A 27,132-nucleotide genomic window follows, 5' to 3' on the forward strand; every position below is an offset into this window, starting at 1 on the left:
ACAAGTGGCTCAGAATAATGCTGTTCATAATATCTTCAATCAGTCCTGTCGTACACACATCTCCACTTTTAGGAAAAAACTTCACTGGCTTCCCGTTAAACATCGGATAACGCACAAGATATTGACCACGACCCACAAATGCCTCAGCCTCTGTAGCCCTACTTATTTGTCAGCCCGCATTAGCATTAAATATAATGCGAGGAACCTTCGTTCATACTCTGACACTATTCTCAAGCATCCAAAATACAGGACAGCCAAATTTGGAGGTACTATTCTTGACGCTCAAGGTCCCCTTCTATGGAACAAACTCCCAGCCCAGATGCGGCAGATACAGGACTACACTGTATTCAAACGTGCTGTAAAAACCCACTTCTTCAATCTGAAATAACTCTTTGACCCTTCTTCTTTCTTTGCCATGTGTGTTTGTTTGTTTTGTTCAGTTTTATGTGCACCCTGAGGCCTACGGGCATGTTGGGGCATTACAAGAATTAAAATAATAATAATAATAATAATAATAATAATAATAATAATAATAATAATAATAATAATAATAATAATAATAACTATGATAATAATAATAATAAAATAGGTCTATATTAAGGGGTGCTAGGAGCACTGATCTGGAAGCTGATTCGCTAAGTCAGTTTACTAAAAGTATAACTGACTCTACCTCATTCAGTGGAGGTTAAAGATTCCCTAGATATTTTTCAGCTTACTAGCCTTTGGGGTCAGGATATGCCTATCTGTCTCAATCGTGGAAATATATTAAACATTTTCCATCAACTTCCCTCTCTTTCACTCATTTCCTGCTATGATATGGAGAGGATTTTCTTTCCCATTAAGGGACGCGTAGATTTGAGAAATATTGCTCTGAAATCTAGATTGCTTTTAGAATTAATAATGGCCCAAAGGGATGGTTTTATGCAGCTTGGTTTTGAAGTAAACTTATTACAGACTAATCATCCGCCTGGTAAATATGGAGGGTGTGAAGAGTATAGGGGAAACTTTACAATGGTGTACCATCCGGAAAGACCTCCACAGTATCAGCGGAGGCAGTTTACGCCCAGACTCAATGGAAACGCAAGAAGCTGGGCTCAGGTTTCCTCAGGTTTGTGGAAATTATCTTTCTTCTAAGTGCCCTGTTACATCTACTCATGCTCCGGCCCCGAATACATTTATTTTTCTCTCCTGGAATTCGAGGGGAAGTACTCATCTTTTCACTAACACCGATACAGTACGTATGATTAGTGCTTCACACTGTTTCTTCTTACAGGAAACCTGGTTGCTCTCCCCACCCATTGTTGATGGATTTGTTATCCATTCTCAAAGCGCTAAATCTAGTTCAGGAGGGAGGGCCTCTGGGGGCCTTCTTATTGGAACCAGAGCTTCTTTTGGCTTCAGGAGTAAGGTTATTGCGGATATGCCTTTTGGTATTTTGGCTTTGGAGGTCACTTCCCTTGATGGTCTGGTTAATATTCTTCTGATTAATGTATATTGGCATAAGGGCATTGCTGTACTTGAGTCGTTTTTGGAAAGTCTTATGGATATGGTACTTACATGGAGATCTTCATATCACAGGGGGAAGTTGATCTTGGCTGGTGATCTTAACTCTGACTGTCCATTTCATCCGAGGTCAAATATGATGATCTGGCCTTGATTTGGGAGGACGATTATCGGCGAGTACAGAAATTTGATTGGGTAAACTCTGGAATCTAGATCTGGACTCGTTTGGGCTAACCTGCCTTAACGGTTTCTATGATGCTACTCTTCCATCACGTCCTACTTGGCATAGAGGTCTCTCAGCGTCTACTATAGACTATGTCTATGTAGACCATTCCTTGTCTTCTCTCTCGCCTGAGGTTGAGGTTTCTCTTAACCCATGGAGTGACCAGAGGTCTTTGGTAGTTATTTTTCCCTCTCCCTTCCCCATGAAGTTTTTGCCCACTGGGGGTCCTTCCCAGCTTAGATCAGTGGGACAAGGGACAGGGATACGTTGGTCACCTGCCAATATCTCCTTAATTGTAAATTGATCTCCTCGTTTAACCATACTTCTCTTTCGTGGGAATTGGCAGTGTTTAACACTTTACACTTTGACAGCTTTCTTGGTGCTCTCCATGGTAGTATCTCTGGCTCTCTTAGGAAGGGCTTCCCTAAAAAATCCCATTCTCATAGGTTTGACCAGGAGTTGGCCAATGAAAAGGCATATACTCGGAAACTTATTAGAGAGGTTCAAGTACTCGACATTGACTGGGATTATAAAAAAACCAAAATTAAAACTATCCGCCAAAAATATAAAAATTATTGCAAATCAAGAAAATCTAGTTTGCTACAAAATGATGCAGAGTCTATGCTTAGAGTACTTGTTGAGAGAGATCTTAGGGCTTTTTGGGCCAATTTTCTAGCCAAAATGATGTGATGGTGGCTGACCAGCTGAATGCCATTCCAGAGGATCAATGGGTCGAGCATTACACTGAACTCCATGGCACAGGGGGAGAGGGGCTAGAACCTTGTACAACGGGGCAGAATGATCTAAATGTTCCTTGGGTCCCCCTCATTGATTGTGAGATAATACTTGGCCTCATTGCCAGAGCTAAGAATTCAAGGGCACCAGTGCCCAATGGTTTAACAAATAATACTTTTAAAGCGGAACTGGAAATTTGGGCAAAACTATTATGTGTGTTATTCCAAGATATTGTTGACTCTGGCAATGTTCCAACCAGTTGGCAGACAGCACACATTGTCCCCATCTTTAAGAGAGGCCAACGAACTTTGGTCAAAAATTATAGACCAATCTCTCTTATTGATGCGCACTGTAAGCTCTTTGCCTCTATGCTTTTCTCCTAATCGGACTGTCTGGATTAAGGAAAACCATATTCTCCCGAAGCAACAAACAGGTTTCAGGGCTGGCCATTCTACCAATCTTAATGGTTTCATTCTAACTGCCCTCCAAAGCTCAACCTGGGGAAAATATGGTGCTTCTCTGTATGTTGCCTCAATTGATCTGTCAAATGCTTTTGACTTGGTAATTAGGTCAAGACTTTGGGGAAAGCTGTCAAAGTGGGGGATCCCCCCAGGTGTTCTATCCTTAATAATGGCAATGTATGAGAACTCAGGGGTCCATATTAGGATTGATCTTGAAGGAACACTTTCCAGAAGGATTAGTACTTGTATCGGGCTTAAACAGGGCTGTTCATTAGCCCCATGCCTTTTTATCCTCTATCTTACAGATGTTGAGGAATTTCTTGGAAATACAGGCATGGTGAATGCTAAATTGGGGCATCTTAGGCTCTCATGGTTGGCACATGCCGACGATTTTCTTCTTTTTGACCATACTAAAGTCGGCCTACAGAGGCTTATTTGCAAAGTTGAAGAATATGCCACCCTTAATGGGCTAAAAATTAACCCGTGTAAAACTCGTATATTGGTCTTCTCAAGGGGGAGAGAGGGGAACAAAAAAATCTTGAAAATTGGTGGGGAAAACATAATCAGAGCACATAAAATTGTTTATTTGGGATTCCTTATTCTGGCTCAGCCATCAGCCATTGAATTAAGGCGTTCCCTTAGACATAAAATGCTCCCGCTTATTTCCCAATCTATTAAGCTTGATAAAAAGTATAGTATGTTCTCATTTAAGCCTATTGTCGATTTCTTCAAGGGTAAGGTGACCCCAAAATTAATTTATGGAATGGAACTGCATTACCTAGCCCTTTTGACCTTTTGGGATACCCTTGAGGGTATTTATTGGAGGAACATTTTGAAACTGCCTAATTGTTTCCCAATAGTGGCTATAAGATACGAATTGGGCTTGGTCTCTCTGCGAGTTAGAATTCTTTGGAGAGTCCTAACCCTTTTTTCTGCCTTGCTCTCTCCCAAACATGACACCCTCTACGTTGATGTGGGTAAAACCCTCTTTGCAAAGGGATCCTTAGATCGTAACCTATATCTTTCTAGTTTTTGTGGCCTCTGTGACAGGACGTTATCAGATCTTTCCACAGATAGGGATACCCTGTTAACGAACCCCAATAAAGTCAAGGAATCCCTTTTTAGTGCTGATTGGAGTCACACGCTTGTAAAATTGCATGTTTACCCTTCTCTTAACGACTTACAATTTGACCATAAGAAGAGAGGTTGCTTGTCTTTTATACTGACTCATTTCCCTAGCCGTCACTTTCGCTCACTTCTACTCAAGCTTAGATGGAATCTCCTCCCTACTAGGGAAGTTCTTCATAGAAGGAAAGAGATTAGTGATTTAGATCTTTTATGCCGGTTTTGTCATACTCCTGGGGTAATTGAATCTACTCGACATCTCTTTCTAGACTGTACAGCTTTGAAAGGTCCTAGGGATCTTTATCTAGGAAGATTCAATACCCTGGGTATTTTGGGGGCAGAAAATCTCATCTGGTCTCGGTGTCTTGGCATCTCTAATATTAAAGATGGTCTTGCTGTGGCTAGATTTATCAAATTTTTAGATCTGTATGCGCCTTCCCTTTGATTAAACTGTATGATAATCTGTATGATGAAATTTTGTAACCCTGCTGCTATTTCTTTAAGATTGATGTTATGTAAAGGGAAGCTGCCTTTTAACCGGCAAAATCATTTTGCATTTTAACTTGCACTGAATTATTTTTATCTAAATGATTCGTAATGTGTTTCTCATCCTTAAATAGGGATAATTGGGTCTTTAAGTATGTATTTTTTAATATCTATGAAATTAAATTTTTTTTCCTCATGTTTTCTACTTAATGTATTTGTAAGGGTCTCTTTTTTGTAAACCATATACAATAAAATAAAAAAATAAAAAAGAAATGTCAACGGAAAACATGATAATCAGAAAATCAAAGCAACATATTAAATAATTCTAAGTTTTTTTAAAGCTTTGTATGGCAACTTTTTAATTTTTGATAGAAAACACTGATAAGAACTTACACAGCTATACACTCACACCTACCAACTCACCCATCAACTCATCTATCAATTTACTCACTGATCCACCCACCCTCACTTTCACCTTCCATTCATCCACCCACCCATCAACCCACCGTCCACTTGCCCACAAATACTTTCACTAAAACCTGCACCCACTTATAAAATTGGATGTGGTATCTGTCTTGGTGTATCTGGGGTTTCACATAAGACAGACAGTCAGAGATGAGGGAAGGGGAGGAGGAGGCTGAGGGGAGCCTGAAAATGAGCTGGGTGTCATCCGCATAGCACTGAAAGTTGGGGCAAGGAGTGCCAGGTATTGGTTGAACAGCCAGGGAGAGAGGTTAGACCCCTGGGGGACACCACAGGTAGAGAAAAAGATAGCGGAAAGGAAGGACCCAAGCTTGACCCATAACACTGGAAATGAGGGGTGAAGGAGGAGATAAGGTGGGCCAGAGAGGCCAGATAGATGTTGAAGAGCCATGGCAATAGGATAGAGCCTTGAGGGACACCACAGGTAGAAAGTGAGGTGGAGGAGAGAAAAGGACACATTTGTACTTGGGAGGGTCTGTTTGAGAGGAAGTTGGTCAGCCACTCCAATGCCCTATCCATGATGCCTAGGGTATCACAAAGACAGTTTATGAGGATGGAGTGGTTGACTGTGTCAAAGGCAGAAGAAAAATCAAGGAGGATCAGGACAGAGGGAGTGTTAAAGTCCAGGTTAGAGAGCAGGATAGAGAGTAGGTCTTTGCAGGTATTCAGGATAGCAGTTGCTGTGCCTCTGTATGCCCTGAAACTGGACTGGTGGTCATGGAGGCAGCCAACCATTTATGTGTGGAGGGTCCGTTGGGCAATGACTAGCTTCTCCATGAGTTTGCCCAAGAAAGTGGTGATAGTGATAGGGCGGTAGTTAGCCGGGCAAGAAGGGTCATCAGATGACTTTTCTAGAAGGGGTGCACAAGAGAGTGCGTAAGGGGTTGTGGGAAAGTGTCGGTGACAAAGGAGTGGTTGCATAGGTCAGCCAAGGCTGGGGCAAGAGAGGCAATGTTGTCCTTGATGCTTCTCGAGGAGCAGGGGGGGACACCTGTTTAGAGGAAACATTCATAGAGCGGACAACTCTAGAGATCTTGTCAGGTGCAGTGGGAGAGAAGGAGGCGAGTATGGGAAGAGGGTGGCCAAGGGAGGCAAGAGAAGGGGGGGAGTGGGAACAGATGACATAGAGGTCAGGATGTCCAGTGCTTTGGAGGGGAAGTGGGCTGCCAGTGAAGTGCAGAGAGCCTGGGAGGGAGGAGGAAAGGATGAGACTGCAGTAGGATTGGCAAGTTCCTTGCAGATTTTAAAGAGCACAACCGTGTTATTGGTGGCTTCACAGAGGCACACTTGGACATGAGCCCTCTTCTTGGAAGAGATGGTGAGACGGTATTGCCTTTGGAGTAGGCGGCAGGCCAATTTATTAGCGAATGTGCTGGATGCCTACCACTTCCACTCTGCAGCCTTGCCCTTGCAGGGATGCCAAGTTGGAATCATACCAAGAGTTGCAATTGGAGGCTGGCTTCTTGCGGATATACAGTGTGTAGATGAGTTATGTGATGATCTTGAAGACTGTACGTGTATTGTAGAGTAACAAATTATTAAACACAATGTTGATGAGGATGCTGATGTAGAGAAACCGATGTCAACCAGTAGAATACAGGGCATAGACTTTGAAATGGTCAAAGATTCTGGCGCAACGTACACTTTGATGCCAAATAAGATATTTGAATCTGGATTAAATAAGAAATATGAAATCAATGAGGTGGATATCAAACCTGTAGCATATCGTGGGAAACTCATTGATGTTTTAGGATGGTTTTGGACCACTATGCGGTTTAAAGAAAGAATTGACAAAGAGAGAGTATATGTTTCAGATAAAGGGAGCCATCAACTTCTGATTTGGTCTCATCAAAAGAGATTAAAGATAAAACTAGACCCCAATGCAGAAAAAAGTGTGTATGCAGTGGATGGTATGAATGGAAATATGAATGGAAATGTGAATGGAAATGTACCTTCTGTTTTTGGATCTCGTGACGTTTTTAGGGAAAAACCCAGATAGATATTTTCAAGGTCACATGCATAAAATAAGAATGAAATCAGATTGTGTTTTCCGGTAGCCTAAAAAGCAAGGTCTGTTCCTATGAATATCAGAAGTGCTGTAAAGAAATAACTTGAGGAAATTCAAACAAATGGAGTGAATGTAAGGACTGACTCCTCTAAATGGGTCTCTCCTCTTGTGATTGTACACACACCCAGTGGCAAACTAAGGCTCTGTATTTACTTGCTGTCAGTGAATCATTCAGTTATACCTGACAGGCATCCATTACCAAATATTATGGAAATGTTAAGCACCATAAAGGGTGCAAGATTATGAGCACTTTAGATTTAACCGCATATCATCAAATAGTACTACTTCCAGACTCCTGAAACTTCAAAGTGTTTATTACGACTGAGGGATTATTACAATGTAAGCACATGCCTTTCGAGTTAGTGTCTGCTGTGGCAGCTTTCCAGCAGGTTATGTATCAATTATCCCATGATGTTCTAGGAGTACTGTGTTTTCAAGATGATGTATTGATATATGCTGAAATTGTGGAAGAACATGATAGGAGATTGAAGAAAGTTCTTGATATCTTCCTACAATATGGTTTAACACTCAGCAAAAAAACATGGACATTTCAAAGAACTACAATCCAATATCTAGGACATGACATTTCAGAGGAAGGTATCAGACCAAAAGAATAACTTGTGATTAGCATTCTGAATATTCTCAGTCAGTGTGACAAAGCACAAGTTGTTTCCTTTTTTGGGAATGGCTGAATACTATTCAAAATGTATCCCAGTGTTAGCTACACAAACTGTGGACATAAGGAAACTTATGAAGAAGGTTTTTAAATTCCAGTGGGATGTTATGTATGAAGCAGAATTTCAGGACATCAAATCTGCTCTGAACAAGGCTCCAATACTAAATAGTTATGATTCAGGTAGGAGGCCTATAGTGACGACTGATGCCAACCACCATGGGTTGGTGTGCAGTGTTATTCCAAATGAGTGAAGGGAAGCAATACACTGTTATGTTTGCCTGCAGAGTATTGAAAGAAGCAGAAAAAATAACTCGACCATTGAGAAAGCATTATTAGCGGTCAAATGGGCGATAGAAAAATTCTGCCCATATTTGTGGAGAGAGAAGTTTATTCTTCGATCAGACCACAAACCCTTAAAGGAGATTTTAACTATCAAAGGGTTAGCTAAAGCATATTCCAGAATTAGGAAATGGGTTGCTGGTCTTCCAGATTACATATAGTATGTTAAATATATACCTAGAATAAAAAACAAATATGCAGATTATCTCGGTTGACTAATGTGATTGACGTACAGGAGTTGAATGAGGATGACATAGATGACCAGGTGTAGAAATGGAGATGAATGAAGATGGAATGTCAGAAGAGGAATGGCAGGAAGCCATGTCGAGAGATGAGGTTTTGAGGAACACCAAAGAACGCATTGAGTGTGGGAAGAAAAGTAATCAAATAAGGAGAGGGTCGGTTCCTGATGCAGTGCGGTTGGTTTTTAATGAGTTACATTGTAAAGGTTGTATATTGATGAGAGGTGACCAATTATTTCCTCCCGAAGGTGTGAGGGGGAATATTGTGGGCAGAGCTCATGAGGGTCATCAAGGGATGTCAAAAACGAAACAAATGTTAATTCAGAACTTCTGGTGGCCTGGGATGGACTTGCACGTGGAGAGATTGGTCAGGAAGTGTCATGTTTTTGAAGATTCTGGCAAGAGTAATATTACAAGAGTAGAACCAATGACACTAATGTCTATTCCTGACATTCCATGTGAACATGTGGGATTAGATATTGTAGGACCAATACGCAGCCAAGAACGTTTAAAGTATTGTACAGTGTTGGTGGATATGTTATCCCGTTGGGTGGAAACTTCTTGGCTACAAAATATTTGTACTTGAAATATAATCAAATTCTTAAATTCAATTGTTAGGGGAGATGGATATCCGTCTACTATTATTACGATAATGGTATACAATTGGTCTTGGAAGAAATATAAACGTTTCTAAAAGGAAATGGAATACAACACAGAACAAGTTAGGTTTATCATCACGAGACAAATGTTATAGTAGAAAGATATAATAGAGTTAGCAAAGACAGCATTTGGGGTGCTATTGCTGAAGGCAAGGACTGGAGAAAGGATGCTGATGAGGTAGTGGTGGCATATAGATTTACTCCTCATTCTACAACTGGCATTTCACCGTTTGAGGTCCTCAGGGGAAAGAAGCCCAATACCAGAGTATGTTCTCCCTGGTTTGGAGGGGCAGGTGTGGGTAGAATTGATTTTCAGACTGTTAGAAATAACATTAGTAAGGAACAAATATAAAATAAAGAGTGTTTTGATATCAGAAAAGCCAAAAAGGGAGGATGTTTGAAGTACGAGATATAATTCGGATCAAGCTTCCCCCTGGGAGGAAGGATGGAGTGTTGAATTAGTCAGAAACAAAAAGTAGTCAAAAGGTTAAATGGGCCAATTAAAACCTCAGATTGCAAGGTCTGGCACGCAATAAAGTTTGCCACAGTCAAACCGAGTGCTATAATGAAGGAAAGTTGAGGCCAAGTGATGAACCAGGCAAAAAGGATGACTATGGTCGCCCGAAGAGAAAGTATTGCAGACCTGCATACCTCAGGAATTATGTAGGCTGATCTTTTAATGTTCTTTGTCGAATATAATGGATATACATTATTACAATTTGCATCCCTTAGGGAGTATACAGACTGATCATTAATGTACTGTACTGAATACAATATATATATACAATGGAAAGAAAAGACGCATAGTGAGTTGGAAATTCCATCTTGTTTAGCAGTTTTATTTGTGTTTATACTTTATTTGTTTTGGGTTTTATTTCATTTTATATAGTAAAAATCTGTAAAGAAGGTAGATGTGTGGCACTCTGTACATTGTAGCATAAGAATGTAGAACACTGTATGAAGGATAATAATGCAGAACATTGTGTGCAGAATGTGCATCTTTGGAAAGGAAAGTAACAGACAGAAAGATAACTTTGAAGGAACCAGTGGGGCCTACCTTAACAGTTAACAAAGATGATGGAACTAACTTACCTTGTATGCTGCATCCTTTCATTCTGCCTATGCTGTACTTTGCCTGTGTCTCTGTCTAAAGCTAGCTGCTGCCTTTGCTTTTCTAGTCTGTGTGAGCGGAGATTTCACGGCTCCTGACTGTGGCTAACAATGACTTCTGCAATTGCCTTTTGCATTATGAGGGAAGTGTTCCTGGCTCTCATCTATTCTATTACTGGCCTCCGTGTACTTGAAAAGGCAACCTTGTACTGCTGCTTTCCGTACTGTACCCTTCAGACCTGTTGGCTTTGCCATTGTTTGTTTCTCTGTTTTTACTTTTGAGGCTGCTCTTTCTTATCCTCAAATAAAGGCTCATGCAGAGGCGTTGCTAGGGGGTGCCTAAGAGGGCTATAGTCCCTGGTCCTTTGGTTGTAGCCCCGGATAGAATCTCAGGAGCTACAACCAAAAGTGTAGCTAGCCCCCAGCGCCGACAGTTCCGACATTATGGTAGCCCCTCGTCTTTTCAGACCTAGCAACACCCCTGGGCTCATGGTTTTCCATAGAGCCTCACATGCAATCCAGGTCTCCTAGCCAGACACACACGCTCATGATCTTTCGATATTTCCAGCATATGGGCCTCATTCCGAGTTTGTACGTGCGGTAATAAAGTGACAGCAATTCTGTTACTGCCACTTTTTTGGCAGCAAAGGAATTACTGCTCTGTTTACTGCACCACTGAATTCAGAGTTAGACTCTAAAATGGAGGATTTACTTCCAACATCATGATGAAGGTAAATTCTTCACTTCAAAGCCAAAAATCAGCGGCAATACCATAGAGAAATTACTGCTCATGATAATTCTGCCAAAATCCTGATGGACTCCAAAAATGCCGCTACTTATAAATCCGTGAGACCGAATGGCAGTGATTGTAATCAATTTTGGTGGTGCTGCGACAATTTTACCACTGAATTACTACCAAACTTGTAATGAGGCCCAGGTCTCTTTCATAACAAAAAATATGCTGTCCGGTTGTGAAACTCTGTAACAAATTTTACCATTCAATTTGGAAATAATAACACCTGTTATTTTAGTGTTTACAAGCAGGAATAATCTGGCATGAAATGCCATATAAGAAAACGAATTATTATTTGTCAACTTCCTCATTCATGTTTTACATAAACCTGTCAGTAATTCTGTAGCGAGTGCATTTGTAAATATACATCAATACGAGTATAGGATTAGAATTAGCCAATAGTTTAACATAATATACTCCGATATAAAAGCACTATTCATAACCATAATTACTGTGAAACAGGCAATAAACACACACATACAGACTACATTCGCAAAATAAATCAGTCTATCCGGCTATGCATCGCCATTTTAGGAATTTTCAAAAACTGCATATTGTTGACAAGAATTTACTTTTAGGGCCAGGATGGTTGTAGATACATTAGGTGGCTCGTTCTTATAATAGTCCATAATGTCCTCGGCTGACCTGATGTCAACAAGGGATACCAGTGCAAGGTTGGCACTGTTACTCCATATTTCCACACGCCCATCAGTTTGCAGTTCATCAGATAAATAGTTTGTTATGGACTCGCACGACCATCAGATATTGTGTGATGATATGAAATTTGCACCAAAGAAAGGGCGCTCAGCCAACCAAGTGGCTGGAACAGCAGACTGGAATACATTTTCTCTGCACGCTGTTTCCAGCCACCTGAGGCCCTTTGGATTGAATGTGGAGAGGCAACAGAGAGCCGCTCCCTGTTGCCTCTCTACCTTCCCCAAACCAAACCATGCCCTTTCCCCACACCCTCCCTCCCTTGTGCTCTGGTCCCAGCACTCCTCCCACTCCCAGCCACCTTAGAAAAGGAAAAGGAACTTAGTCCCTTTCCCCTTTGGTAGCAGCCATCTTGTTTTGTCTTTTTCTCAGCAGGTTGGTGTTGTGCAATAAGCACAGCCTTCTCCCAGAAGAAAATAAAAGAAACCATTGCACCGTGGATGAATCCCAGGGTGTGAATGGCTTTCACTGCCGCTTCGGCTGGTGGACATGGCCGGTATCAACCTCAAGCCCTAGCTGAAGTCCTCGCTTCAGTCAGGCCTACCTAGGCTTGGCTGGCAAGTCGTTACCAGCAGTGTCTGCCTGCCGATGCAAGGGTGAAAGCCGTATGAGTGCTTTAAATTACTGCGACAAGTTTCAAAGACTGAATTCAGAGTCAAACGATCTGAGCAAGGTACTTAATTGGACTGTGGGCCTCATCAGGGGTTGGGTGGAGCAGTATAAATGCAGCAGTAATGCTATTACAGCCACATTACCACTCTGTCCAATGTCCGAGCTTTTTGCTGGAGGTAAAAAAAAAAAAACTTTCTGCCAGTGCTATGGATTCAAAATAAATAGGGATTTACAGCGCCACAGCAACTCGTTATCTGGTTGACGTAACGCTAATAGCATTGGGTAGTATCCCGGCACATTTACCGCCGGGATACTGCCCAACTCGTGATGAAGCCCTGTGTTCTTTGCAGGCTCGTGTCGATGATATGGGATGCTGGGGTGTTCTTCCATGGCCTGTTGAGAGATTGTATTTAGTAATTACAATGAAAGGCGTTTCAGGCATGAACTCAGCAACACAAAAAACACGAGAGAAGGGAAAAGGGAGGGAAGAGGAAAAAAATAACGGTAGAAAGCTATCTGGGGCCAGATTAAACAAACCTTGCACTGGTGCACAGTACTAGCACAAGGGCACAATTTGCCCTATCTCTAAATATACTGGAACATATTAGAAAGCCATTGTACCATCACAACTGCATGGTATAAGCACCAGGGCAAAAATTGCCACAGTACAAAAAAGAAACGTTGTTTATGCATTTTTGCACCAGGGCAAAGTTTTCCCTAGTGCTAATAGTATTGGCCTGGCATAAGAGCATTTGGTTATGGTAATCACACTCGGATAAAAATTCTCTAGGTGCAAAAGAGTATTGTCTCAATATTGGGCATGAAGCGTTGACTCGATTTCCGGGGGTGGGTGTTGGGGTTATTCAGTTCAGTAGTTGTTGAAATATTTGACGTAGAAGGGGGTGCACCTCCTCCCAAAATTGTAGCTATATCACCCGTGCTTCTAAGCAGTAGAGAAGCTGAAAGGATTTTCAGAAATTAAAGCAGCAATTTTTTCCCAAAATTCTGTTTCTAATAACCTTTGACCTGCTGGATGGATTTAGATGAAATTCTCATAACAAAAGGTTTGTCAAGTGCACTCGCCCCATACCTCCCGCCCATCGCCCCAAATGCACATTTTGGGAACAATACGTTATAAAATGAAAAAGTTATTAAGCAAACAAAATACCACAGTTTCACAGTTTTCAACCCGTTCATTTTCCCATAGAGAAAAAGTGCAGTTTTTGAATAGCCGTAGCATGAAAAGCTCTGGGCGGATTTGGATCAAATAAGAAACGCCTCTGTGATAGGTGCAGTGAGCTCAAACGTGGTTGTAGACCCTCCTAAGTGGAAGAAATTCCATAGAACAGGGTATTTCACCCATGTTCTTTCTCAGTAGTGGGGCTCCCACACTCCTTTTCAATTTTGTAACACTTGGGGTTTTACCCTAAGTAACCAAGTGCAATCCAGACGTGAACCACTTGCTCACTGTGCCTTAGAGAGGCTCAGCTTCACGTTACTGAGGAAGCCCAGCAAGGCCAAAACACATGTCTGGGGTTGCTGATGGTACTTTTGTTCAGAGTAGAATTGACTAGCATTTTGGTGCTGGACTGCCCTTGTGGGTGGGACAAAGATTGATATGCAAATGGATATTTCACCTCTGTGAAGGGTGCAATGAGCTAAAACGTAGTAATGGACCCTCCTGAGCTGAGTAAATTCCATAGAACCGGGTATTTGACCGATGATCGATCTCAGTAGAGGGGCTCCCACACTCCTTTTCAATTAAGAAACAACTTGGGCATAAAGCATTGACTTACATTTGTTGAATGGTTTGGGATAAATCCATGCAGTAGTTGTTACAATATTTGACAGAGAAGGGGGTGCCGCCTGTTACTTAATACCTTTGCACTTTTTACAGAGAGAGGCTGGGCAAAGCTAATAACTTTCGACTAGCTGGATGTATTTGGATGACATTTTGAAAACAAACAGTTTATCAAGAGCCCCACTGAACTGGGAATAAAAACTAGGAACGATTTGTTACAATATGAAAAAGCTATTAAAAAACCATAAAAAATGATGTTTTTAGCCTATTCACATTCATTTTCCCACAGAGAAAAAATGTGCAATATTTGAACAGCCTTAGAGCAAAAACAAAAAACATGACTTAATTTCCTTCAAATATTTGACGGAGAAGGGGGTGTCCCTTTTCCCCAAAATTCTAGCTATATATGTGTCCCAAAATGCATCAGCGAGGCTTTTCAAAAATAAAAAATCTGCCATTTTTTTTGCTCGATACGAGAGATAACCACAGTTATAACGGGTCTAACCAGGGTTAAGCAAAAAAGAAAAGTGGAAAAAATGTCCATTTGCCGGAGGAAAATTATTAAATGGCATCAGGCTAGAGGTAGGGAGGGGACGAGGACACCATGTGATACTGGGAGAGTGAAGGGAGCCGGGAACTAAGTTCAGAGCTCAAAAACCTTTCCATAACTGGGGTTATCCGTCGGGATAACCACGGTTATGATAGAAAACGAGTCAGGAATGAAAGTGCGTCAGACGAAAGGATAAGTGTTGGAGGGAATGGGAGAGGGCTAGGAAGTGGAAAAGAACTTGAAGGGAGGAGCATGGCACAAGGAGGTAGGCACTTGGTGAGTGCCTGGCAGGGCAGCAAAAAAGTTGTGGATTTTGTGCGCTTTTTACAGATCACTGCGGTTATTTGTATGCGTTTACGGAAACCATGGTGATCTGTTGCATTGATAACCTCGGTTATGGGGAAAGCGTTTTTTCATAAAAATGTGTTGAAGACAAAAAAGGACAATTTTACAGCTAGTGAGGTGGGTGGTACTGGGTGTGGCTGAACGCTATGGATACTGGGTTACTTTAAGGAACTGAATGGTGCAATATGGAAATTGGCCAAAGCCAATGGCTAGTGGGCCCCAACGAAACCTAATGGACAGGATGTCAAGCAGCCACAGCTACCAAAGTTCATGGCTAGTGTGCCCAAAAGAAACCTAGAGGTGTGACCCTGATGAAGGCCCTGGCTAGTGAACACAAAAGACATCTATAGTGGCCACGGCAAATGGTTGTGGCCAGCTGGTGGGTCCAAAAGAAAAATATTGGGGAAATATGTACAATGGACACAGCACCTAGTCGGCAACGTGTTAAGGGGCCACAGTGAAAGGCTGTGGCCACTTGCCATGACCGAAGGCCATAGCTAGAGGGCCACTTTAGGAAACCTATTGGAGCAATATGCAGAGTACCAATGCCCAAAGGCTGAGGGCACAGGGCATGGCTGAAAGCCATGGCTAGTGGGACAGTAAGAAAGCTATTGCGGCAACATGTAAAGGGGTAATAGCCGAAGGCCGGGGCCAAAGCTCATGGGCAAAGGCCATGGCTAGCGAGCGGGAAATAAAAGTCGGGTTTTAAGAGAAACAGTGGGCACGACCAAAGGCTAGTGGGTCCTAAGCACATTTATAGTGGCCACAGCCGAAGGTTGTGGCCACTTAGTGGGTCCAAAAGAAAGACATTGGGGGATTATGTACAGTGGACACGGCTGAAGGCCATGGCTAGTGGCCTGTAAGAAACAATTGTACAAAAAAACCCTTGAAATTAACCCAAAAAACCTTAGTTAACATGCAGTTAATTTGCACAGATTTAACTCAACAAAACCCTTGAAATTCAGAGGATGTGGTAGTACCTGACCAGCTTAACTCAGCATGTTCCCATTGCAAAGCCCATGAGCACATACATATTATAAGAGAAGGGATTCACAATGACATACAAAATGGAATTATGGTGGACATCAACAGGAGAGCGCTAAATTAAGCAGGTTATGACTGCGTTAAATATGCGCAACGTAACTGCACGGTAACCAGTAACCAAGTTTTTTTAAGTGAATATATATATATAATATATATATATATGTATATATATATATATATATATATATATATATATATATATATATATATATATATATATATATATATATTATGCCTTTGCGCTAGCGCAAGACATAGTTAAGATGAAGACGAAGTCTCTATGGAGTTTCAGAAAATGAGTTTTCTCAATAACTATCGAACGCTTGCATGAGAAAGTCAGAAAATATTCTACAGTAATATTGCGAAGCAGCCACCTCTACATGCAACATTTCAGAATTTGACATTAACGGCTTCATAGTTTCATTTAATGTTTACTTTGTTTGTGCTTTGAACAGCTTTTAACATGGGATTTTCCTATAGTAAAAGAAATGGAAAAAAAAGAAATCGGCTCAAATATCTCAAAATTGTCTGTTGTGATTTTCACAGGTTTTTGCAGGCAGCTATAATTCATCTGGAATTGGTGCAGTGAAAAAAATTGTTTTTGACTGAACAAATACAAACAAAGTACACACTAATGTGAAGGCATCATGAAGCAAGACACAGCCAACACACACACTTTCTTAACAAAATTGACTTTATTTTATATGTTAGGATGGATTAAGGCCTTACTTGCCCTATACTAATTGTGGGATTTTCCTACCTAAAGAAACCAAGGACAGTCTGTGTCCGTAAGTTCAACTTAAAAGTCTGTCTGTGTCTAAAACCTGTACTTGCCCTCACAGCTAAAGATATGCAATGTGCAGGGATGTCAGCATCAAAAGAAATAGTGTTCAAAAATAAAGTTCTGAACTTCTTCCAGGTCTGGCTTGTTTCAGCTTCCCCTTCCCCAAGTTCAAATAGTTCCACAAAAAGGCTTGAAATTCCCTTCCCTAGGTGAAATACAGTTCCAGGATATCTCGGGATTCCCTTACCCAAGTTCCACACATTTCCAGAATATCTCAGGGTTTGCTTCCCCAAGGTCAACACGGTTCCAGAATACCTCAGGGTTCCCTTCCCCAAGTTCAGCCAAGTTCAAGTCCCTTGACTTTCAACAATACTTTCAGCTTCACGTTATAATCCTTTTGACTCTGTAACAAATCGAACAGATGGTTTCTTTTACTTCAGCACTTGTACCACAAGCCTTTGTCTTTGGGCTTCTCTTAGCTCTTTGCCAAGTAGAACTACTCGGTCTAGGTGCAGGTGTCAGACTACACTGCCCACCCATTACTGGTCACGCAACCGATAACTCTTGGCACTTTGTGATGCTCTTAATTTCGTTTGACAACACAGGTTTTCCACCTTATACCAGTGTCAGTCATTAACATACACTGTGGTTTCTCCTTGACAATATTATGCTTTTGCCACAACTTGTATTCACTTTATTCAGTGCCATAAATCCTCTTCCTCCACCTTACCCATTCAAGTTCAGCAACCTGTCTTTCACACCTGCTTTTCATTCTGTTCATAAGTATTGCTTACAGGCTTTCACTTTGTTCATTAATGTTTTTCAGCATATTTCACTACTTTCACAATAGCTCCTTCACTTACCACTCGTGCTGTAATTTCACATTGTTTCCATATCTTCTTCTTTAGTTTGGTATTCAGTATATGCCATTGTATTTCCCAAAGTACTTAAGAACTGGTTCATGATTCAATGTTCTTTAATTCTGGTTCCAAATGCTAGTCTCATGCGTTTCTGGTCATTCGGCAACATCAAATGTCCAATTCCTGCACATGGAGCGCCCTGGTACGAGGGTTTGCCGTCTCACACTCACCGGGGCTGCTCTGCTCCTCTGGGCGTCTTCCTTTAGGCCTCCTGGTTTGTAATGAGCCTTGCTTATTCGTGAAAGATGAGGAGTACAAAACATCCTTCTCTGGAGTCACTACGAAATGTAGCTGTGATTGGATGTTGTTCACCATTAATACAGCTTTAAGAAAGAGCAGCCTGATAGGTGAGGAGAAAAAAGTGAACAAATGTATCAAATTAACTACCAATGAAAAGATGGATAAACTGAAAAAGTATATCTAGAATTTCACTAAAGAGACAGCATATCCTTATCTTAGTGCAGATTACAAGGGTCCTGCTTACCGGAATGACCCCAGTGGCCGGAACCAAAGCCAGAATTTTTACAAGAAAAGGGTCACCTTCTCAGATACTTCATCCGATGAGAGTGGGATGTACTCCAACAGATGCACACGTGGCCCAAGGGGCCGCAACTGGAATAGAGGGTATAATTGAGGCTTAAGAGGCAGAAAATATTGTCAATATCAAAATCATCAACAGTCTTCCAATTTTGTCCCGTGCGTCCACTCTGCCAATTTTCCTCCCAAGACGCTCCCTTTTCCTCCTCCAGACTAAGCCCTCGATCCATACCCAATTTTTTCGAGACCAGAAAACGAGCATACAGGAGACCTTAAGCAGAGTATATTTCCAACAAAATATTGGACAAACAGGAAGTAGCAATATTAGAAAAAGGCTTCTCTTTCATACCAATGAAAAATCCAATTAAATTGGATCTTAAATAGAATTGCAAAATCTTTTTCTGCAAAATTTGCTTGAAGGATTTCTTTCTGATGGACAATACAGATCATTCTGACATAGACAATAACACTCCCTTCAAAGTTAAATCCTCTTTCACTCCTACACTTCAAATGGTTTCTAAAGGAACTGCTATCTTTGAGAAGGTGGTCTTGAGAGAATTTAATTCCATTTATGATGCTCAACACAAAGCTAAACATCGGTCCAGTTTCAACTTTGCTAAAAAAGAATGGATTTGTCTTTTCCAATTGTGGAACGCTCAGTCCATTGTTATTAAACAAGCAGACAAACGGGTAGGGGTTGTAGTCTGGGATGCTGAGAAATATGATAATGAAGTCATGAGACAATTGAACAACACAGACTTCTATCTCAAACTAAGGGGCGATCCAACTGAAAGTACAATCAAAGAAATTGCCCAAATTTCAGAAGAGTTCTAGACGAAGGAGTGATAAGTAAAAAGGAATTCAATTTTCTGACTTCTCAAGAGAAAAGCACCCCCCTTTTCTATATACTGCCAAAAATGCACAAGGACTCCCTGAACCCCCCAGCAAGACCTGTTGTGTCTCTTTGTGGGCTGATTATATAACCGATCGGCCAATTCTTTGACTTCTTTTTGAAGCTTTAAGCTGTTAGAGCCAACACATATATGGCCGACACTACAGATGTGATCCAGCAAATGGAAGGCTTACCATTCAATAAAGAAATGGAAATGTTAATCACACTGGATGTTGAACTTTATATTCAAACTTTCCACAAATGGAGTCACTTAATATTATGAAGGAATTCCTAGATGTGAGAGATGGACAACAGCAAATCCCCAGTGAATTTCTGATAGAATTGCTGGAAGTGGCCTTAACTAAAAACTTATTTTGCTTCAATGCGCCCTATTATTTGCAAATTAAAGGTACGCCCATGGGGGCAGCTTTCGCCCCTGACTATGTGACTCTTTACATGTGGAAGTTTGAGCAATTGAATATCCTCAATGAAACAAATCCATTTAAACTGGCACTCAAACTTTACAAACGCTATATAGTTTACATCATTATAGTCCGGGATAAAGAAAAAGGAAATCATGATGATTTTTTACTATGGATTAATTCTCTCAACCCCAATCTAAGAGTTACAATGGAAGCTAACAATAAACAAATTTCCTTTTTTTCGATCTATTGATTAATACTGAGAAGCGACACATCATAGTGGATTTGTTTTGCAATTTGTTTTGCAAGGAAACAGCTAGGAACACTATCCTCATATACAATAGTTTCCATTCTCAAGCCCCGAGAGAGAATAGCCCCTATGGTCAATTTATGAGGGCAAGGTGTAATTGCACCAAAACTGAGGATTTTGTTATGCAGTCCAAGATAATGCAGGACAGACTTTCAGAGAGAGGACATCCTCAATATCTCCTTAGACAATCTTGAAAAAGAGACAAGAATCAACATAGAGAAATTTTTTTGGCTAAGAAAAACAAAGAAAACATCACCAATTCACAGCTAGTTTGTGCCATGACTTTCAATACTCATCACAACGAAATCAAAAAAGTGATTTCTAGACCCTGGTATCTATTACAATTCAATAACCCAGGCCTTGGACGTTAGATATATGCTTTTAAAAAAGGTAGGAATTTAAAGAATTGGTTTTCACAAGCAAGCATACAGAGGAATATTAAAGAGAAATCCATCTGCCATCACATCCCTTTGGGGTTTCAAACTGGTGAGCAGCCATTTTCCATGTGGTTCCTGCTGGCAAATCAAAACCACTAAGGTGTGTACTTCGGTGACGATTAATCAAAAACCTTGGAATCTTAAGCAGCACATAACTTGTAATAGAAAAAATGTTATTTATGCCATTACATGCCCTTCCCGCAAAACATACACAGGCAAAACATCCAGGCCCATTAAACAAAGGATAATTGAACATAAATCTAAGATTTGCACCGTAAATGTAACATCTGCGCTGGTAGCTCATTTTTTGGAAAAACAATCACACCTGTGAAGAACTCAAGTGGTGGGCCCTTGAACGCATTTGGGGAATTGATGCCCATGGTACGTCAACTAGACTGTTCCAGAGAGAATAGTGGTGGATCTACCATACCCAAAGCTACCACATGGGTCTGAACCAGCAGGAAGAATGGTTACATTGTGTGCAGTAGGAGCATTTCAATATACACAATGTGCCTCATTAGGCCTTTGTTATCTTCTGCACCGATGATTTAGTTATGATATGATATGATAGGTTTTTTATAACGCACTTAATACCAGAGGTTTCTAAGCGTGAACCCGGGGGTTGAACCTGTGTTGGTCCGTGTCGTCTTGCTTCCAAGGCGAGCATGTTGCCGCTGAGCTATCCTCCCGAGCCCATTGCATTTTTTAACATCATGACTATTGTACATAGGAGTTACTGCAACGTGTATATGGGACCCATCGAGTAACACACACAATGCTCCACAGATTTGAGCAGGCCAAGTCTCGGGTTGTATCTACCTGTTTGTTCTATATATAGAGTCTAGCTGTGAGCATTTTTGAATGCAAGTACAACGTGTTGATTCGTCGTTCATCTGCCATTTTTTTACATCGGTATTGTGACATTTATACCACATTGCAAACACAATGCACATGTTACATCTGTTTGTTAGTCTCTTTGCCGCTTTTTTGAAACAGAATCGAGTTGGCGGGTTCAGCCTTGGTGAGTCCTTCACCTGTTTCTATCTCTTGGGGCATGGATGATGAGCAACTGATTAAAGTTAAATATTAGCCAGACCGAGGGGCTGGTTGTGGTGCCCATTGGTTCTGGACTGCTGAATTCTGGCCGACCAGCCTTGGACCCCTCCCTGTGCCTGCTCAATCAGTTAGGAAACTGGGTGTCAAAATCTCTGCTTCTCTTGCCCTGGCCGACCAGGTGGCCTCGGTGTGCAAGGCTGGTCATTTTAAGCTTCACATTTTGTGCAAGGTCCTGCCTTTTATTTCTGCTGAATGCCAGGCTCCGGTGGTGGCTGCTGTGGTCTTGAGCACTCTTGATTATTGTAACTGTCTGTATTTGGCTCAACCTCGTTATCTGATTAACAGACTCGAGCTACTGCAGAATCCGGTTGCCAGATCCATACTCCGCCCCTCTTTTGGAGCCCATATGTCTCCCCTGCTGAAGAAATTACATTGGCTTCCTGTCGCCACTCGGAGCTTCTTTAAATCTATGTGCATTGTGCACCGTGCTTTCTATGGCCTGGAAGTTGAGTATTTGCAGGCAAAATTCACACATAATGTGCCAACTCGCTCCCTGAGAGCTCAATCGGCTCTTCTTGTAGTAGTTATTCGGTATTGATTGACATGTAAGGGAGGACAAGCCTTCTCGGTGATGACCGCAAAGGCCTGGAACGATCTTCCTTTTTCCCTATGGGGTACTGTGGATCATTTTACCTTGTACAGGCTACTGAAAACTACTCTGTTCTAGAGTGCCCTGGAGTCTGTTACATTAAAATTCACATACTCATGCCATAGCGTCAAGATGTCCTTTGCCGTACGTGTGCTTAACCAAGTTCATTTAACATAACATAACATTGTATGCCCATTTTGCTGCGCTTTGTTCGTGCACATTCTTAACTTACTTGTCCCTTTTCAGTGAGCATGACCGACTGGGTTGCCATAGAGTCAGCGACACAGAAGGAATACACCTTGTGTATATCCTTCGCACCGTAGGTTTCTAACTCCAGACTGTTGCGGTCATGCAGCGCAAGATGCTTTCTTTTACACACATGGTTTCACTAACACATACGAGATGGTGAGTTTGCTATTTATATCCACCCTGTAGCTACGGCTTCCATACGATACCCGTGAGCAACCTCTATATTGTTTCATGTTTATCATAACGAGACACCACGATGGGGGCCATGTTGAAAGTATGCCCGTATGGACTGTGTCACTTGCCAGCCTCGTGACTCCATCACTTTTCTTCCACCACTTCAGGAGGATGCTATTATACGAATAGTTAGATAGTTTGAATACATCTAGCGAAGCCATAGATGGGGCACTCAGTTGCCCTGCCATTTGGGCACTTTTTCTACGTCTAATATCAATATTAAGATGTTGTGTCCGTATAGTTTGCCCTTTCGCCCTTTTGTCATCCATCTAGAACATTATTGACAAATAATATCTTTACACTTTTGGAAATATGAATGCGGGTTTGCCTTATTACTAATAGGTTGTCTCTGTTTTTATTTTGGCACACAGAGAAACGTCAGAGGCTGCGGCATTGGGAGGTATGGATGGCTTCATGGCCTCTTTCGCCAAAAAGGGAAAAGCCTTATGAGGAAGGCAGTCCTTGTTGACCCTTATTAAAAGACAGAGGTCAGTGAATAATGCTTTGGTCTATGTGATGCCAGGGTTGATTGTAACTCCACTTATCGGAATTAGGGGTTTAACCCCACTTCTCTTTTTCCTTGTGCCTCTGCATATAAATTGAAAATTATCTTGCTTAGCTTTGGTTGGAGGATGAATTGATCCCCTCTACCTGAATCAAGATGAAACAAGTGTAAATGTTCTCATTGAATATAGGAATTCAAGTTCCTGTAGAAGGAGCAGTAAACGGTCAGGTTTTAATTGTTTGTTTTTAAATGTCTCTCTTTTTTTTAATATGTTCTATGTGTTGACTATGGGATGCTATCTAAGAATTGAAAGAAAAGACAAAATCTCCACAGATAACACCACATCATGTCTTTATATGTATATCTCTTTTTGTAAAATGCTGCTTTGTCCTGGTGAAGACGAACATCAGTTTTTGACCCTGTCTTGATATGGGCAAAATCTTCCTCGGGGCCAGCCCTTTGAGAGCAAAAAATACCCAATTCAGCCCAAAATACAGGTTCTATTGTGCTGAGCAGTGATCTCATGCTAGTGACAAATGACACCTTCAATAAGTTTTAGAATTTATTCTAAACAGTGAATATCATATACATTTGGTATTCAAGTTAGAGAAGATTACAAAGCACAAAACTTAGAGAATTGCAAAATATAGAGAAACATAGAACTTAGATAAACATAAAGAAACATAGAGAAACACAGTCTTACGCCCCTTCAATCAGCACTGGGAGACCCTGGCCCTCATAAGCTAGCTGTAACAAGCCCCGCTCAGAGGACAGCGCTGTCGGGATGCCGTCAGAGTTCCAAAATTCCGGGCACTTGATCTTGCACGAACCAAGTCCACAGGACGATCTCCCACCCGAGTCATGTGAGCATGTGTATTTTATAATCTCGTGCTGCCCGTCCGTGACGCACAGTTCCAGAACTTTCCCTGTGCAAAATATAGGCTGGCTCATGGAAAAAACCCAACTCTGTTAATTTCCACTGCTCCTTCTTCTGAGCCCCTCCCTGGCACCCTGGAGCCCATCTGCCAAAGCTCAGGAATGTCTTATCAGTGCCTTCCCAGAGAAAAGGAGATTAGCTTGGGGCCATGCAGGGCTACCGTTAGTGAGGCAGAATATTCTAAGGGAAGCAGGGATGTATTAACCCCATCTGCAAGCTCTAAAAGGCATGCACTCATAGCTTAGTGTTTATAGCGCTTAAGACTGGCTATCTAAGCGCTATATAGGTGCCATAATGTTCCAAACACTCCAAAAATACCTATTAGCTACAGAGCTAGGGCCCTCTCCCTGCCTGTCTATCAACAATGCATAATGTGACCTATCACTCATACTAGGCCTGCATATTCCTTGTAGCTCACTACTGCATAATGGAAGTGCTACAACATACTACTGTCAGCATTTTTAGCACATACTTTGAATACACTATTGGCTTTCAGCGGCTAATGCTGTCATCTAAAGCCCTGATTGCCAAGGTTGCAATTTTGTGTATCACTACATTCCACCCCTATTCAACGTGTGTGCGACAAATGCTGACTAATACACATCAATATAGTATTTAGTGCAGTGATAAAGACCTTGGGGCTTTGCAAGAGGTTTAAGCAAACTACCTTCTAGCGATTAGTTAGCGTGGCATGCAAGGTTAGTAAAAAACACTACCTAAACAAAAATGTACACAAAGTGAACAGTGACATATACCCTTGCCAAAACCTGGCCTACACAAAAATACCTACACAAAGTGAACATGGGCATTTACCCTTGCCAAAACCTGGCCTACACAACAATACCTAAATAATTATTGTATAACGGATTGTCAGTTAAAAAGCAGCATGCAGGTAGAATGTCAAGGCAATCCAGTGTAGTCTAATCTACAATGCACTATTGCATTTATGTATGGTTATCAATTCTAAAACCTGGCATCCTTTCACTCTAAGGGCCTACCCTCCCCCCTGATCCCAGGGCATTCAAACGTGACTATGGGCTGTGTGATTAGACACTTCCCCCATGTATGTGGAACCCAACCAGAAACTATCTAATTTCGTGAACAAGGTGAACCCATGGGCACCAGGTTATCTAAATAAAAAAAATTCTACTAATTTACATCAAGCATGGCATGTGTTATTCATGCAATCAAAAGCAAGCAATTTCATCCATATGTATGCTGGTAACTGTAGCTCTGCGTGCCAGTGTGTGGAGGATGGTCGCCCCCACTCAGTAAAAAGCCAACACCTGCTGATTAAACAATGTTTGCCATACAATGCATCGTGTGTATTTAGCAGTCTTGTTGACCTGCTCTATGGCAGAAAAAATGTCTTCATACCTAAAATTCTGCCATCTTCAGTGGTTGACAATACTTGTAGCAGTGTTGGGCGTATCAATGAACCCCACTAGGCTAGAAGTTCTATAGCAGAGCTGGCATCAGAACCCATAGTGGCTAGCTTATTGTGCACAGTTTCTATGTCACAAACATATAGAGCTCCTGCAATTCATGAATCTAGCTCCCTAGCTATGCACACTCTAGTGATGGGCCATAGAAATGGACTCCATTTGTAGCAGCTTGGTAGTACTAAGGAAACATTGCTTCATGATAAATCTATGTCTAAGTGTATCACTGTAATAATAGAGGTGTGCATTACCAGACTACAATTTACATGTTGCCTTACTACTGGAAAATCTAACATGTTCACAGTGCCTACCTATTGTGACTTGGAGAATACCCTTCTTCAAGTGGGATATCTACCATATACAATATTAGTTTTAGCCACAAACACCATACTACCATCCGGCAGTGGCTGTTTCATCACACCATTGTGTAAAATGCATTTAGTCAAGTTACAGTCCATAAAATCTTGGCGAGAACACTCGCTGCAGTTCTTGGTCAGAAAAAACATCACATTAAACAAATTAAACAAATCGTTGTATCCATTCACTGAAACATTTGGGCCTATGACTTCATAGATACCAGTCATATGAGTCAGTGACAAAAGATGTCTGACAATGTCCAGGCCAGTACGCTAGCAATTCCATGTGGATACTCATTTGTAGCGCTTTTCCAAAGTATTATTCCAAATGTCTACAATCAAAAGTTGACTCTTTGCATTAGTGTGCTGGAGACAGCTGCCCCCACAAAAACATGAAACTGGTTGGTTTAACAAAAACCGTGTCACACACTGTGTCATAAAATCAAACATCAAGTCAGTCATGGTTTCATTTACCTGCCTTAAGCTGGCTGTAAAGTATCCAGTGTTTCAAAGGTTACCATCTCAAATTAGTGCTCACACACTTGGCAGCATTACTTCAATTAAGGATCTTAACCTACGCACAGGTGACTTTGATGTGCGCACTCATTTTATCTCAAAATAAATTACACTCCTGCTTGCATATTTCTGCTGCCCCAACAATTCATAAATCATTTTCCTGCCTACGTGCAACGTAGAAGTTTTTTTTTTGTTTTTCAAAAAGCAAAGCATCTCTGGTTAAAGCAATTCAGTTGGAAGAGCAAAACCATTTCGTTTTTTCAGATTCATCTCAAAAAGTGCATTTAAAAACCATTTTTCAATGTGTTAGCATTCAAGTGCTGTGTCACACAGCTGTTTGTGGTGCATGATCTTACAGTCCACAACTCATTGTCCATAGTCCTTTAAACAAGAAAGGCAAGACATGTCAATTAAGTTATTTCCAGCAACTGAATCATTTGAATGTGTAGCATCAAATATTTGATAACTAGCCAAGTCTGCACCATGCCAGTTCAGCAAAAGTTATTACTCTGTTGGACACCTTTCGCAGGTTGCAGAACAAATGTCCTCATACGTCATGCATGCTAGCAGCATTGAGTGCGGTGCAGGACACGTTTAAAGTTGACTCGCTTTCTCTGAGCACAGTTTGCTTGACTGATCAGTGTCACCCGCAAATTGAACACATCTACGCCAATAATGGCACGCTATTGTCTTGCTTTTTTGCCTAGGCAAAATACAAACAGAAATGTTAGGATTTCATCAAAAGTACAATGTCATTATTCATCAATATCAGCGTTATCCACCCCTTCCCTGAACACCACCCCCATCTTCAGAAGTCTCACCAGGTAACTACACACTTTATCATTGCTACTGCAATTATTTATCACCCTTCTGCATGTTTCTGGGGGCTTATTTACACTCAACCATACGGGGTGTAA

General features: G+C 41.3%; 1 long non-coding RNA gene across 3 annotated transcripts in view; it reads left to right on the forward strand.

Annotated features, from left to right (window-relative positions):
* Nucleotides 1-27,132, forward strand: part of LOC138513910 (uncharacterized) — a 519,082-nt gene that overhangs the window by 275,975 nt on the left and 215,975 nt on the right. For all 3 annotated transcript variants that reach the window (XR_011281841.1, XR_011281843.1, XR_011281844.1), the window contains exon 5: nt 22,831-22,947. This is a non-coding gene — a long non-coding RNA (uncharacterized lncRNA). The remainder of the gene's footprint in view (nt 1-22,830; nt 22,948-27,132) is intronic.

This window comes from Ambystoma mexicanum, chromosome 12, assembly GCF_040938575.1.
Source record: "Ambystoma mexicanum isolate Mex_15411 chromosome 12, UKY_AmexF1_1, whole genome shotgun sequence".
In the NCBI taxonomy this organism is placed as follows: Eukaryota; Metazoa; Chordata; class Amphibia; order Caudata; family Ambystomatidae; genus Ambystoma; species Ambystoma mexicanum.